Genomic DNA, 13,128 nt, shown 5'->3' on the forward strand with positions numbered 1-13,128 from the left:
AACTGAGGTCACAGGTGGATGTGAGTCACCCAGTATGGGTGGGTGCAGGGAATTGAACTGGGATCCTCTGCAAAGGCAGCAAGTGTTCTTAAGCCCTAAGACACTTCCCCAGCCCTAATCAATAGCTTTATCAGGTGATAAATCCATTATTCTGTGGTTTTCCAGGTGCTGGAGGAGATTGGGAGGTAGAGCTTAGTTGGAGAGAGCAGGTTTCTAGACTGTCACCCTAAAAGAGGGACTTGCTAACTCCACTCTCTGGCTGCCATGAGGGCAGTGGCTTTGTTGTGCCACAAGTTTTCTGCCATGATGTTTGGTCTTACTTCAAGCCCAGAGTGAGGGATCTGAGAGAGACGCCGTGCACTGAACCCTTTGAAACCAGAAGGCTTCAAAATAAATCTTTCACCCTGTTTTTTTTTTTTGTTGTTGTTGTTGTTTTGTTTGGTTTGGCTTTTGTTGTTTTTGTTTTTGTTTGGTTTGGTTTGATTGCAATGATGGAGCGCTACCACTCCCAAGAACACTTGACTGCCTTCCCCCCGAATTCTAAGTACCAGGTCGATAGGCGTGTGCCTGGTAACTCAAAGATGAAGTCAGCTTTCCACTAACATTGATTGAACAATGTCTGGGGTGCAGATATCATTCTAGGTGCGTTTGGACACTGGTCACTTATACATAAGGAGAATCATTAAGGACCATGAAAGGACTCTGCAGTGGGAAACAGGGACCATGGCTACCCCAGGGAGCCTCCTCATTCTGCCTTCATGTGCTGAGTTAACAACTGGAGCCAACAGGAATCCATGCCCTGGGGAGATCTGGGTGGGTGGCCATCTGTGGGCATGTGAGAGATGATGTCTTCTGGTTTTGACCTTTCTTGTGAGATTTGGCCATGAAGGTAATGGTATCTGTGTGGTTTTCCCTCCAGATTTGTCCACTGTGCTCCTTCCTAAGCCATCTAAGATGTGGAGTCCCAAGCCCAATTATGTAAACATTCTTTTAAAAAAAATCAAATGCCTGTCCACAGCATGGTGGATACCTGAAATCCTGGCATTCAGGAGGCTGAGGTCAGACGGTCATGAGTTTGAGGCTGGCCTGGGCTATGGAGCAAGACCATAACTCAAAACAATGAAAAGAAAAAGAAAAACGAACAGAAATACAGTTTCTTAGATAATGTTTTGGTTATTGCAACTAGTGTCCAGTAAAGATGAATTTGCAAGATGTCAGAAAAATTCAAGGGATATTTATTTTGATACCCACCTCCACTTCCAGCTTCTGCCGGGTGAAGGACTGGAGGAGGCGGGTCTCCACCAAGCCTATGTCAAAGGAGAGAGGCCATTCAGAAAACGTATGCGTGTGTATGCTTTAAAAGGGACTTAAACTTGCTTTCTGTTGAAAAAAGATTTTTCTTTGTTCAGGATGAGGAGCATTCCCATGGCACGGCATCCTGAAGTTGTAAGCAGGAGAGTGCGAACAGACATTCGCTCCCTCCTCAGAACTTCACAGCTGTGAGCTTGTTGTGCACCTTCCTGGAGGTCGCTTACACAGTAGCAAATCTGTATCTATTTGCACCGTGCGCCTCGCCCCCCCCCCACCTTATACACAGATGGAACACAGAACACAAGTTATTCTGAACTTATAAAAAAAGTGATGCACTTTTGAGATCTTGCAGTGAGTGGTTGTGTCTTATTTAATTTCCCCAGTGTCTTTCATGGTATTGTTCCGTGATGTGCCCGGGTTTATTTAACTAGTTCCCTGCTGATGAATATGTAAATGTATTATTTTCATTCAGCATGTCTTTGTAGGTATGTGAATGGATTCATGGGAAGCTGAAGGAGAAAGTTGACTTGAAGTCAACTTTGTCTCGTTAACTTCCATTCCAGGCCTGGGGCTCCCTGAGTCACTGAGCTTTGCAAAGCTCATACTCTGTGAGTGACCATTACTTCAAGATGAAGAGAAGGGTCTGGAATGGTTAGAGTCTCTGGATAGACTTAACTCTAGGGTACTGCAGTTCCTCCTGACAGTTCCCCTTGGGACTGTCAGCCTGACATGTAGAGAACTTGTTTAGGTACCTGTGGGTGCCCCGTCAAGATCTGAGCTTGATAGTTAACATAGCTGCTGTATGTTAAATCATCTCTGTTTTCCTCGTCAATTTCCTTAAATAGTCCAATGTGCGAATGATTGAAAACTAAATGAATCTCCAAACAGCTGTTAGTCCATGTTCTGTAACTATAACAAAATATTTGAGGCTAGGCAGCTTATACTGAAAGGAGGTTCGTTGAGCCCGTAGTGTAGAGGCCCAGAGACTAAATGGCCTGTCTCTGATGCTTCTCCCCTCCTTGCTGTGTGACATCATGGCAGTGATTTGTGTGGGAAGGAAGGAGAGAGAACATGGTTATACCGGAAGCCAAGAAAGACCTGGAACCCCCCAAAACTACATGGACCCAGTCTAATCAGACAGTCCCAATGACTTCTTAGCACCCAGCTCTTAAAGGGTCCATTGATTTTTCACGTTATCACACGGACCACCCAATTCCCAGCAATAAACAATAAACCGTATCTAAAGACAGCAAACCCTATCTAAACCACCCAACAGCCGGAGTAGAAAAGCCACAGCAGTTAAAAGCTGCGTGGAATGGGGCCCTTTCTCCCCAGGCAACACTAGAGTTGAACAGGCTCTCACAGGTCTGTCCTCTATCTCTGCTGTGAAATTCTCACCACACCACTGCCGTCAAAATGCAGAATGACGATTATATTTATGACAGGAGACATGTTTTAAAACAGTTGTTTTAAAACAACTGACAGAGCTGCAAGATGGGAAACGACATGAAAGTGAGATTTTTTTTTTTTTTTTTTTTTTTTGGAGAGGGGAGGGGGATGGGATGCTGGCAAAGAAGAGCAGGTTTTTCATTATTGAAGTTGGAATCCATCCTTTCTTCCTTGAGCAGATAAAATCATCCGGGAAGGAAGCTGGAGGGTGAGGGCCCTGCATAATGTCAGTTCTCAGAGACCTGGGCAATTAGCTGTTGGCTTGCTTGAACCGCCTCTTGTTGGGATATTTCAAAGGACAGAGTACATACAGTATGAGACAGTGGTGCAGTGCGGGTGGGGTTGGGGAGGGGTGGAGGTGGGCGGGGCGGGGGCGAGGTGAAGCCCAGCCTCATATCTCCCTGTGAACTCAGGACTCAGCTAACCTGCATACTGGGACGCGTGATGCTTTCCAGACTAGGCCAAGAACACAAGACAGACACCCTCAGGATGGCAAGGCCACAGTAGACAGATGGCTCATTGAGGGCCCTGTGTGCTAGGGAAGAGAGATAGAGTCTTTTCAGACCTCGCTTAAAGAGAAATAGTTTTCCCGTGGCCAACCAATGGGAGTTGCGTTCCTTCTCCCTATAGCCTTTCTTCCCTGGTGGTAGGGGGATTACTGAAGAGCTCTTACCGGCTTAGCATTGTTTGTTTCTGTAGGAGAGAGAAATGGCAAAAATTGAGAACGTCTCCCCCCCCCCCCCCCCCCCCGCAAGCAGGAAGTTAAAACAGAAGAACTCAGGGGGAAAAAAGTGTCTCCATTATGATGATGAAATAAAAAATTAAGAAGTCCTCAGAGTGGGTGGTAGGACCCAGAGTTTGTGAGGAACCGAAGCTATTCATGGTACGTGGAACTGGGGCACTCCTGGTACTTCTGTTTCTTGTGGGTTGGGATGAACCGGAAGCTGCCCCTCCACGGAACGATCTCCACGGTTGCTTCTCTCCGGGTTTGTGGTGCGATCAGGTTGATCCAGGACACATTTAACAAATTCGACTAGTTTATCTAGTCCCAGAGGAGCCACGACTCAGCGCTGGGCGGCAAAGTCAGCAATAGTTACAGTGTGCTTGAGAGCTCTGCGTGGTGACCTCGGCTCAGACCCGGGGCAGCATGGGTAATTCAAACAGTTGGCCAGCTTCTTCCTTGCGGACACAAACTCCCGACCTTACCATACCCTCCTCCATTTCTCTCTGCAAGCAAAGCAGGAGATTCATTTCTTATACCCCAGCACAGTGCCAAGAAGGAGCGTGTTAATATCCCCCTCCCACCCCCTTGTGAATTGGATTACTTAACACATCTTTTTGGAGATGTCAGCAGTTTAATAGAGGCAATAAGTCAGGGCTGCCCTTGTGTTTTATTTTTCTGCCAGTATTTAGTTAATTAAAGAATGCAAATTAAAACACCTTAATTTATATAATATCAATACCAACGCCTTAAAACATTTGGCATAACTGTGCTGGCACGTCCCTTACATAAACTCTTCGGAGCGGTACTAATAAAAATGAAAAGGGCTGTAAATCAAATTTAATTTATTCATTTTTGTTTGGTATGAAAGCATATGCCAGAATCGGGTTATTTATGAGTGTGTAATAACAATAGGTATTTTTTCTTAACCAGCTACAAATGACAAGAAAGGTTTTCAGGAGGCTATGGTTTTAACTTCGAATCATCTCAAAGTACATCTATTGTTCAGGCCCTGATCTCTAGAATTCACACTTTTGCTTTCCCGTCTACAGTCAAAAATAGACGTAGGTATTGAAAAAAAAATATCCAACTTAGAAACAGAACCTCCCACCCCCTGAAAATCACCTGCAACCATTTGTGTGGAAAGAAACACGCACAACGCATCCCGTGGCGTATGAACCCCAGGTGAGATGAAAAGGCTGCCGATACGTATCTGGACTTCTCAAATATTCCATTAAGAGATTATATCACAGAGGGCTCAGAATTAAATAGCATCAGGAGGGATTTGGTGTGTGGTTGCTTTCTTGGGAGCTGTAAAGATGAACTTCGTATACATGAACAAAGTGCCAAACACCCATTTTCATCTTCCCCTCTTGGGCTGATTTTGCTTGCTCTGTGGGTCTGAGCCTGGGGTTCCCCACCCCTACCCCTAGAAGAGCAGTGGGGTCTATTCCTGGGTACCAAGTGGAGGCACGCTCTCCCTCTCTTCTTGACAATGCTCCCTAGCACAGCCATCTCTATCCTTTCCTCATCCCATCTTCAATTCTACCTCGACTCAAACAGATCTGTCGAAGAACTTACCGTGGAGTGACCAAGGTGCTGCCATCTTGTCCTGACTCCTTATTTTGTCTTCTCAGGCACTATTTGCAAGGCCTTATCCCCCTGAGCACTCATGTCGACCTTGGCAACACACTTGAGACTTTTCCCTGACCTGACCCATGCCCAGATGTATAACATAAACAACTGGTGTGTTCTACCAAAACAAGTGTTCCTTGGTTTCCCTGGTTCACACATGATGATGTCATTGTGGGTTTTGCCTGTATTACTAGTTTTCCCTGGTCTACACATGATGATGTCATTTTAGGTTTTGCCTGTATAAATGCTGTACCCTTAAGCTCTGGTACTAAGAATTCTTTGGGGGGCAAAAAAGCCCTTTCTCTGTCGTTGATTAATAAAGGACTCTAATTGGGTCACATATGCATGGCGGTCTACAAAATTATCATCTGGACTATAACAACAGGAAGAGAAGTTGAAAAAAAAAACACCACCAACAAAAACTTGTCCACTTTGAAATGCCCCCACCTTATCTGGACACATCCAAACAAATTCACCATGACTATCCAGTGTGTCCACACAAACATTTGACTTGAGAGACAAATGGACTTTCTGCATTTTATCAGGACACTCACCACCCAGGGCTCTCAGTGGTAGGAGGAGGGATCCCAAGGGTGTTCTGTGGCCACGGAGACAGGCTAGGCCATTCCTCAGGGGTGCATCCATGTATACTCCACCTTCCTGAGTGGCACTGTGGGCCTAGTTCCATCTCTTTCCTTGATGCATGTCATCTTTAAAAAGCTGATCTTCATCTTTATATTTATTTATATCCCTCCTACCTCCATAAAAGATTTGAGGTGGCTTACAATTCAAAATGCAGATACTGTAAAATCTGAAGCCATTAACAGAAAGGTAAAAAGATCAGACAGAGCCAAGTACAAAGAAGGAGGGGGAGGGAGAAGGAGAGTAATTATACCAGATGGGGGGAGGAGGAACTTAGATTAAAGAAAGCTAATGCAATTGAGAACAAAACGCAGCTCTGAACTCCCTGGTAGCTTGGTGGGCGGCTGCCAGCTTTTATAATAACTATAGATTATTGCACCTCAAAGGCAGGTTTAAATGCCTACTGAGGACTCACTGGCTGCGGGAGTTTGGTCAAATCACTTCATCTCTTCCTGTTTCTGTTTCCTCATCGGTCAAAGAAGGATTTTCCCATAGTGCTCTTGAGAGAATGCTGTTGGCATCAGCATCAGTGGCACTGCCATAGCACACATGGTGTGCCTGCTGAAGTCCTAAATGTTTCACCTAGCTATGGTTAATCAATCCTGAGGTGCGTATTTGAAACTTTAGCATCTCTGACACCGATATAATGAAATCAATGTGTCACAGATTGTTTGACGGCACTTTTCTTTCTTATTGGATCCAAAATAACAGTGTGTTGTGCAATGGATGAAAGAGGTTATTAACCTACTCAAGCCTCACAGGAGCTGTATACAGTAGGTGCTGGTTTTGTCCCACTTGACAGGTAAGACTGAGGCACAGCCAATATAAACGGCTTATCTAAGGGCTGTAGCTATCTGACAACACTGCTTTACTCAGTTATTTCAGCAACGAACACTGCAACAAAACTTTCTCTGTTGGGAAGTAAGGGAATGTAGTGCAAAGGGAAGAGCTTGCCCCAAAGGTCAGCCTTCTCAGAGAGAGTCATCTCCCGGTGCTGAGTCTGTCTATGCAAATGAACTCACATCATAGGGCCAGAGAAGGAAAGATGATTCATTTCTCCCAGCTTTCGCCTGCCCGCCCGCCCGAGAGAGCTTTGCTCTGTGTAGGAAATGCCCTTCCAGCAGGTCACACCATTTCCTGGCTCTGTGACTTGTCTTCTGCTTGGGATTTCAGCAGACACTGGATGCAAGCATGGGTTCTCCGCCTCGGCCATTTATCATATAGACGGCCGAGGAGGCCCTCAGATGGAGGCTCTCAGGCAAGATGGAGGCTCTCAGGCAAGGCTGCAAAGTTGCCTTTAGGGCAGAGATGAAGTGAGGGATTGGCTTCCTCAGGTCCCTGTACACACGACCTAGAAGGGCAGAGAGACAGGAAGACCTCAGGAGGCAGGAAAGCGGAAGGGAAATGGACAACCCACCACTCGGGAGTGAGGCAATGCAGCTTCGAAAGGAAGGGGGATGCAGCTCAGTGGCCTAGCGCGTCCTTAGCACATACATGGTCCCGGGGTCAAAGGGTCTAAAGAACCCCTCAGAGAACAAGGAAATCATTTTCCCATGCGAGTGCAGTGGGCGAGGGAGCCAACCTGGAGAGGAGATTTCTGTGTTTGAGACCTAATTGTGCAGCTTAGCAAATTATCCAGCGAGACTCAGTTTCCTCGTTTAGCTAATGGGTACCATAACATTCCAATGATTTACCTCACCTAGTTGTTAAAAGATCAATTAAGATAACAGATGTGAGAGCATTTTTCCAAATGAAGTAATGCTGTGTAAATGTGAGTTGTTATCATTGTTTTTCTTTTCAGCTCTGTGAGCCTGGACAAGTTCCTACAGGGGAACAGAGATGATCACTAGTTACGAGGCTTGCCCAGTTTTGTGGGGGTAGCCTACAGAGTTTGACTCAGAATTCAAAGCTCCTCTTGTCTAGTGCCTCACATGTCCCTGGTTGACCCAGTGAAAAGGTTTGGGGGTGCCCCAGAAGGTCTCTCTTCTCAGATTCTCAGGTTCTGCCCTGCAGTGGGGTCTTAGCCTAGGAAACAAGCTGACTGGGCAGAAGTGGCTCTAGCCTTTGCCTTCTCTGGCAATAAGACAAGTTTAGCAGCCAATAAATCTGGACTTCATAAGCCATACCCAACCAAATCACACCAAGTCGAATGCATTCTCACAACGTTTCCCTGAGAGAGTAGCTCTAAGATGTCGAGCGGAGTAAAATCTGCATGATTTGACTGAGCTGCTAGATAGCAATCCCCCATGCCTGAGACTTCAGATTCTACACGTATGCATCTGCGTTGCAATGTGATATAAAATAAAACTGCCATAATATATAGTAACAGACATTCTTTTAAAACTAACAAATTGCTTATTTCTAGAATGTTCCATTTAACGTTTGGAGGTCGACCAGAGGTAAGTGACGAGGACAGCCTACAGAAAGTAGGTGGCGTTGCTTACAGAAAGGAGGAGTTCAAGGTGGAGGACTGGTCTTGTCATCTAAGACCCTCCGGTCTAAGGGCCTAACAGCCTGCTGCCTGGGAACCGGAAGCTCCGCTTTCTGTGCAGGCAAGCAACGGCCTTAACAGGGACACACTAAGTGGGCCCCACCTTTTCTGGCCTTCCCTCTGAAGGAGAAGGAAGGAGGAAGTAGGAGGAGAAGGAGGAGTGGAAGGAAGGGGCCTGGGAAGCATAAAGAAAAAAAGAAGTGCTTAATAAGAGGAAGTCGGGGAACACAGCCTGCCCTGGCAACACGGTTTAGAACAAAGTAGCCATTTGCACAGGGAGGGTGCCCCCGGAGGGACCTTTCCCTAGACCTAACACATCACCCACTCCTCTAGCCTTTCTGGAAGATGCCCAGCCTTCCGAGCAGGGCCTGCCTTCTCTGGCAGCAGACAAAAGCCATTTCTGTGTTACACAGAAAATGTGTTACTTTGCCAGAGGGTCGGGTAAGGGCTGCCCGGGCCAATCCTGGCCCAGCAGAGCTGTTTGCAGAGGGGGCCTGTCAGTCACTAGGAGCCCCGCGTGAAAGGGGCCCCTTGTCAACTTCCCCTGCCTTTGAAGTGACTGGGATGGAGGGGCTCAATTAAAAGCCCATCAGTCTGTAAGTAAATCAACGCCTATCAGGCTTGTCACATCAAACAAACGATTATTACCCCAGCCCGCCCACCCCATTAATCTGGCTGTTCCTTCTTGACGGCTCAGGGTCAGGGCGGTGTAAATCCTGTACTGGATTCCAGCCACCTGGATCGGGATGAAAGCCCTGGTATAACACACCATGCTCTCAGGCATTTCCCAGGGCCCCCTGGAGGGAGGGCCCCTGTCGCAAGGGGTGGTGACAGAAGAAGCCTCCAATGACAGGACCTTGGGAAGAGACATAAGACTCGAGAGAGATGAAGAGATGTAAAAGAGAGGTACTACAATAGAAACACCAGAAGAGTGCTAAGACCCGAACTCTGGAAACTCACTGGGAATGTTGTGAACACCTCCATACACACTCCCAAAGGACAAGGTCTCTGGATGGAATTCTTAGACCTTCTGAGGCCCAAGTCAGAGAGTGGATTGAAGATCAAGGTGATTTTCCTCGCGTCTCCCCATGAGTCACATGGTCAAGGGAAAAAAGATGGTAGAGAGGATATAAGAGAGTGTGCAGGTTGTAATGCCATTCCCAGCGTCGGGCATCAGAACTGGCATGGGCAGAACCCGAGGTGGTATAAACAGTACACGTTAGACCAGTGGTCCCCAACCTTCCTAATGCTGTGACCCTTTAACATAGTTCCTCATGTTGTGGTGACCCCCCCAACCATAAAATTATTTTTGTTGCTACTTTATAACTGTAATTTTGCTACCGTTATGAACTGTAATAAGTATCTGATATGCAGGATATCTGATATGTGACTTCATGAGAAGGTCGTGATGACCCCCACAGGTTGAGAACTACTGCTCTAGACCCTAGTCCCGAGTTCAGATAGTCTACACAAGTTCCTAAGAAACACGTTGTCTTGGTGGAGTTCTCCTAGGTTCTGTGTGCTGGTTTGCGGATTCCTTTCTGCACACGGGATCAAGCTCTTGGCTTTCCCCACTGTAGACTAAAGAGAAGGATAGGCAGAGAGGAAGGGACACAGGACAGTTTGAAAGAGGAGCAAGTGGCAAAGAGCTGTGTGAGGAAGGAACTCAACCACGTCACCCATTGGGAAGGGGAAGGAAGCTACCAGCCCCTTCCCCAAAGGTTCTCCCGCTGACTCGTGGTGGTCTGCATTTAAAGATGGCGGTCGCTTGCTTGTCTACTTCGAGACAGAGGAATAACTCCTTAAAGAAACTGAGACCGGAACTGGAACAGAAGACCCGGGAGGGGAAGCTTTTTGTGGCTTGCTTGAGCAGGAAGTCCCGCTTGCCCGCCCTTGCAGATTATGTTCACTGCCTACTACACAAAGGGTGAATGTTCTTGAAGTAACTGGAGACATTTTTGTTCCTATCTTCCTCCGGGGTGGTGAGAACCTGCAGACAGGCTGAATGGGTCAGCTTACTGCTGCTATGATGAAACAGCCCAGGCAACCAACTTGTAAGGAAGAAGAGACTTACGTGGTTCATAGTTTCAGTGGTCTCTGCTCAGTCATTTGGCCCTGTTGTGTAGGGGCTTGGGACAAGGCAAATCACGAGCCATGGTGTCGGTGAAGCAAATAAAGGGAGGGATGAGGCCATTCCTAATACATCCTTCAAGAGTGTGCCCTTAGTGACTTAATTTCCTTCTACAAGGCCCCATCTCTTAAAGATTCTGCCACCTCTGAAGAGTGCCATGGGCTGGTGGCCAACCCTTTGTACGTGGGCCTTTGTAAGGGATTTAAAAATCCAAGTCACAGCACAGACTACTACCCTAACTGTGTGTGTGGGCTTTCTCTCAAGCGTTCTCTAAGGAGCTGGCTGCCCATCAGGCCAGTGTGAACTAATTTGTCCTGTCATCAAGACCCAGCAGTGAACAGTGCCTTTGTTGTCTACGTTGATAGACGTGTTGAGGCTTTCCCCAGAGGTAAGGAGGAATCATGTCCACTAAGTATCCACCCCACACTGCCTCTTGTGAGGAGCATAGCTCCCTTGTCCTCTAAGCAGAATTTTATATGTATAACCTACAGGTTCCTTTCTAAATGATTGGAATATAGCAGTGAAGAGGACAGGCAAGGTCCAGGGGTGTATGTGAATCTTTACAAAGGACCTATGGGTTTCACAGCTAATGAAGTCATTGAGTGATAGGTACCATATTCTGGGAAAAGCTGTGTGTGTGTGTGTGTGTGTGTGTGTGTGTGTGTGTGAGAGAGAGAGAGAGAGAGAGAGAGAGAGAGAGAGAGAGAGAGAGAGAGAGGGAGGGAGAGAAAGGGAGGGAGAGAGGGGGAGAGAGAGAGTCAGGGATGAGGTAATTTATTCTGGCTCTTCTCTGGTGAAGGTCTAGAATGAAGGACTCTTGTTTACTGTTGGATCGTGTCAGGTTTTTAATATGCTCTATAATAGAATACTGTGTGGGCTTAATGTCTGCTGTTACTGGCTGTAATGACAATCTAATTCATTGTCCTTGTAATTACAGCCACATCACAATACCCTTCCTGATCAAGCAGGTGTATTTAACACAGGGAACTCGGTTCCGGGTTTCCCCAGAGGTCCAGGTTATGGCTGGGAACTCCCAGACATGGGAGTTGTGTTCCTTAGAATGGGGCAGAGGCTCTGAACCCAGGCTGCAATTCAAAACCAGGCTCTTCAAATGCTGGCTGTACTGCCTGCCTGCTGCGAGGCCATGGGCAAATCACTTGAACTCCCCGTGTGTGTTTCCCCATCTGTTAAATTGGGGTGATGAGAGCCCTGGCCTCATAGGGTTACATGACAATTAGATGCATGTAAATCACTCACAACAGCGCTACAGATCATGTGCACTCAACAGTGCCTGCCAGGATTCCTGTGTTGCCTCAAAGTGGTCTCTTGAAGGGGAAATGCCGAATACACACACATCTCTTGCATTTTTACATCACTGGGTCATTTACATTAATTATATCTAAAAAATCTATTTATTTTTATGCATATAGTTGTTTTGCCTGAATATACGCCTGTGTACAAGGTGTGTGCCTGGTACCCATGGAGGCCAGAAGAGGGCATCAGATATTCTAGGCCTGGAGTTACAGATGGTTACGAGCCACCACCACGAAGGAGCTGAGAATAAATTCCGGGCCCCACTTGAAGAACAGCCAGCACAACTCAACTACTGAGCCATCTTTCTTGCCCCTAATTTTGATTTTAAGTCTCTCAGTACTTGTAAACATTTAAATGTTGTTGTTGTTGTTGTTTTACTAAAATTATCGGTTTATTACACATTTACTATAACATAAAAAGGTCTCTGCATTGTCTGTGTGAGTTTAGACCTGTGTGCGCTCCCTTCCTTGTTCATATCCTGGTCTCTCCTCTAGAAAGAGCCACTATCCTGTTAAGTATTTGCATTTATTTATTTACTGCCTTTTAGGAAAACTTATTTTTAAATTTATTTTTATTTTATTTTAATGTTTTGGGCTTTTTTGAAACAGGGTTTCTCTGGGGAACAGAGCCCTGGTTGTCCTGGAACTAGCTTTGTAGGCCAAGCTGGTCTAGAACACCCAGAGATCTGCTTGTCTCTTCCTCCTGAGTGCTGGGATTAAAGGCATGCACCACCACACCCGGCTCAAATGATATATATTTTTAAAAGTTAACCAATTAATTAACAATGGCTTGGCAAGCATCAGGTTCCGTCCCTGTGGCTTTTTCTTTGAATTTTGAAAATCACATGCTATCTATTTTGTGCATGTATACACATGTAATGTGGACATGCATGTATTACGGCCTACATGTGACTGTCAGAGGACAGCTTGTGAGAGTCAGTTCTCCCTTTTTTACCATGCAGGATCCTGGGGATTGAACTCAGGCCATGTGGTTTGTCAACAAGCCCTTTTATTCACTGAGCCCTCTTGCTAGCCACCTTCTTAGAGTTTCACACATGCTCATGATTAATGGGTCTCCCCCACTTCCTGCCTTGCCTCCATTTACACTTTTAGTTCCCAGGACCCCATCTTCCCATTTATATCACATTATTTTTATCCTCCGTGAGTGCCCTTAAGGCCTTCTTTTCTACTTCCCTGGGCCACTTTCTAGGTTCCTGACAAGTACACGCAGTGACTCCCATATAAACACACGAATACAAGGATTCTAAGCCAAGATTAGTGCAGGAGAAAGAATATGTGGTATTTGGGCAACCTCATGTAATACCAAGTTTTCCAATTCTATCTATTTTTTTTCTTGCAGATTTCATTTTTCTTTATGTTGAAGGAAATTCATAGCAAATTTTTAAGATGTTTGTTCCATAGCCAGAGGGGCAGC

The 13,128-nt window shown here is 46.1% G+C and overlaps 1 long non-coding RNA gene across 1 annotated transcript; it reads right to left on the minus strand.

Moving 5' to 3' along the window:
• Nucleotides 1-2,871: 2,871 nt before the first annotated feature.
• On the minus strand, nt 2,872-3,496 carry LOC110299575 (uncharacterized). Its single transcript, XR_002378479.2, has 3 exons — nt 3,434-3,496; nt 3,186-3,295; nt 2,872-3,037 (listed from the first exon to the last, which is right to left on the minus strand). It is a non-coding gene; the product is annotated as an uncharacterized LOC110299575 (long non-coding RNA).
• Between the last annotated feature and the right edge of the window lie 9,632 nt (nt 3,497-13,128).

This window comes from Mus caroli, unplaced genomic scaffold, assembly GCF_978045245.1.
Source record: "Mus caroli unplaced genomic scaffold, Mus_caroli_1 scaffold_10, whole genome shotgun sequence".
Taxonomy (NCBI): Eukaryota; Metazoa; Chordata; class Mammalia; order Rodentia; family Muridae; genus Mus; species Mus caroli.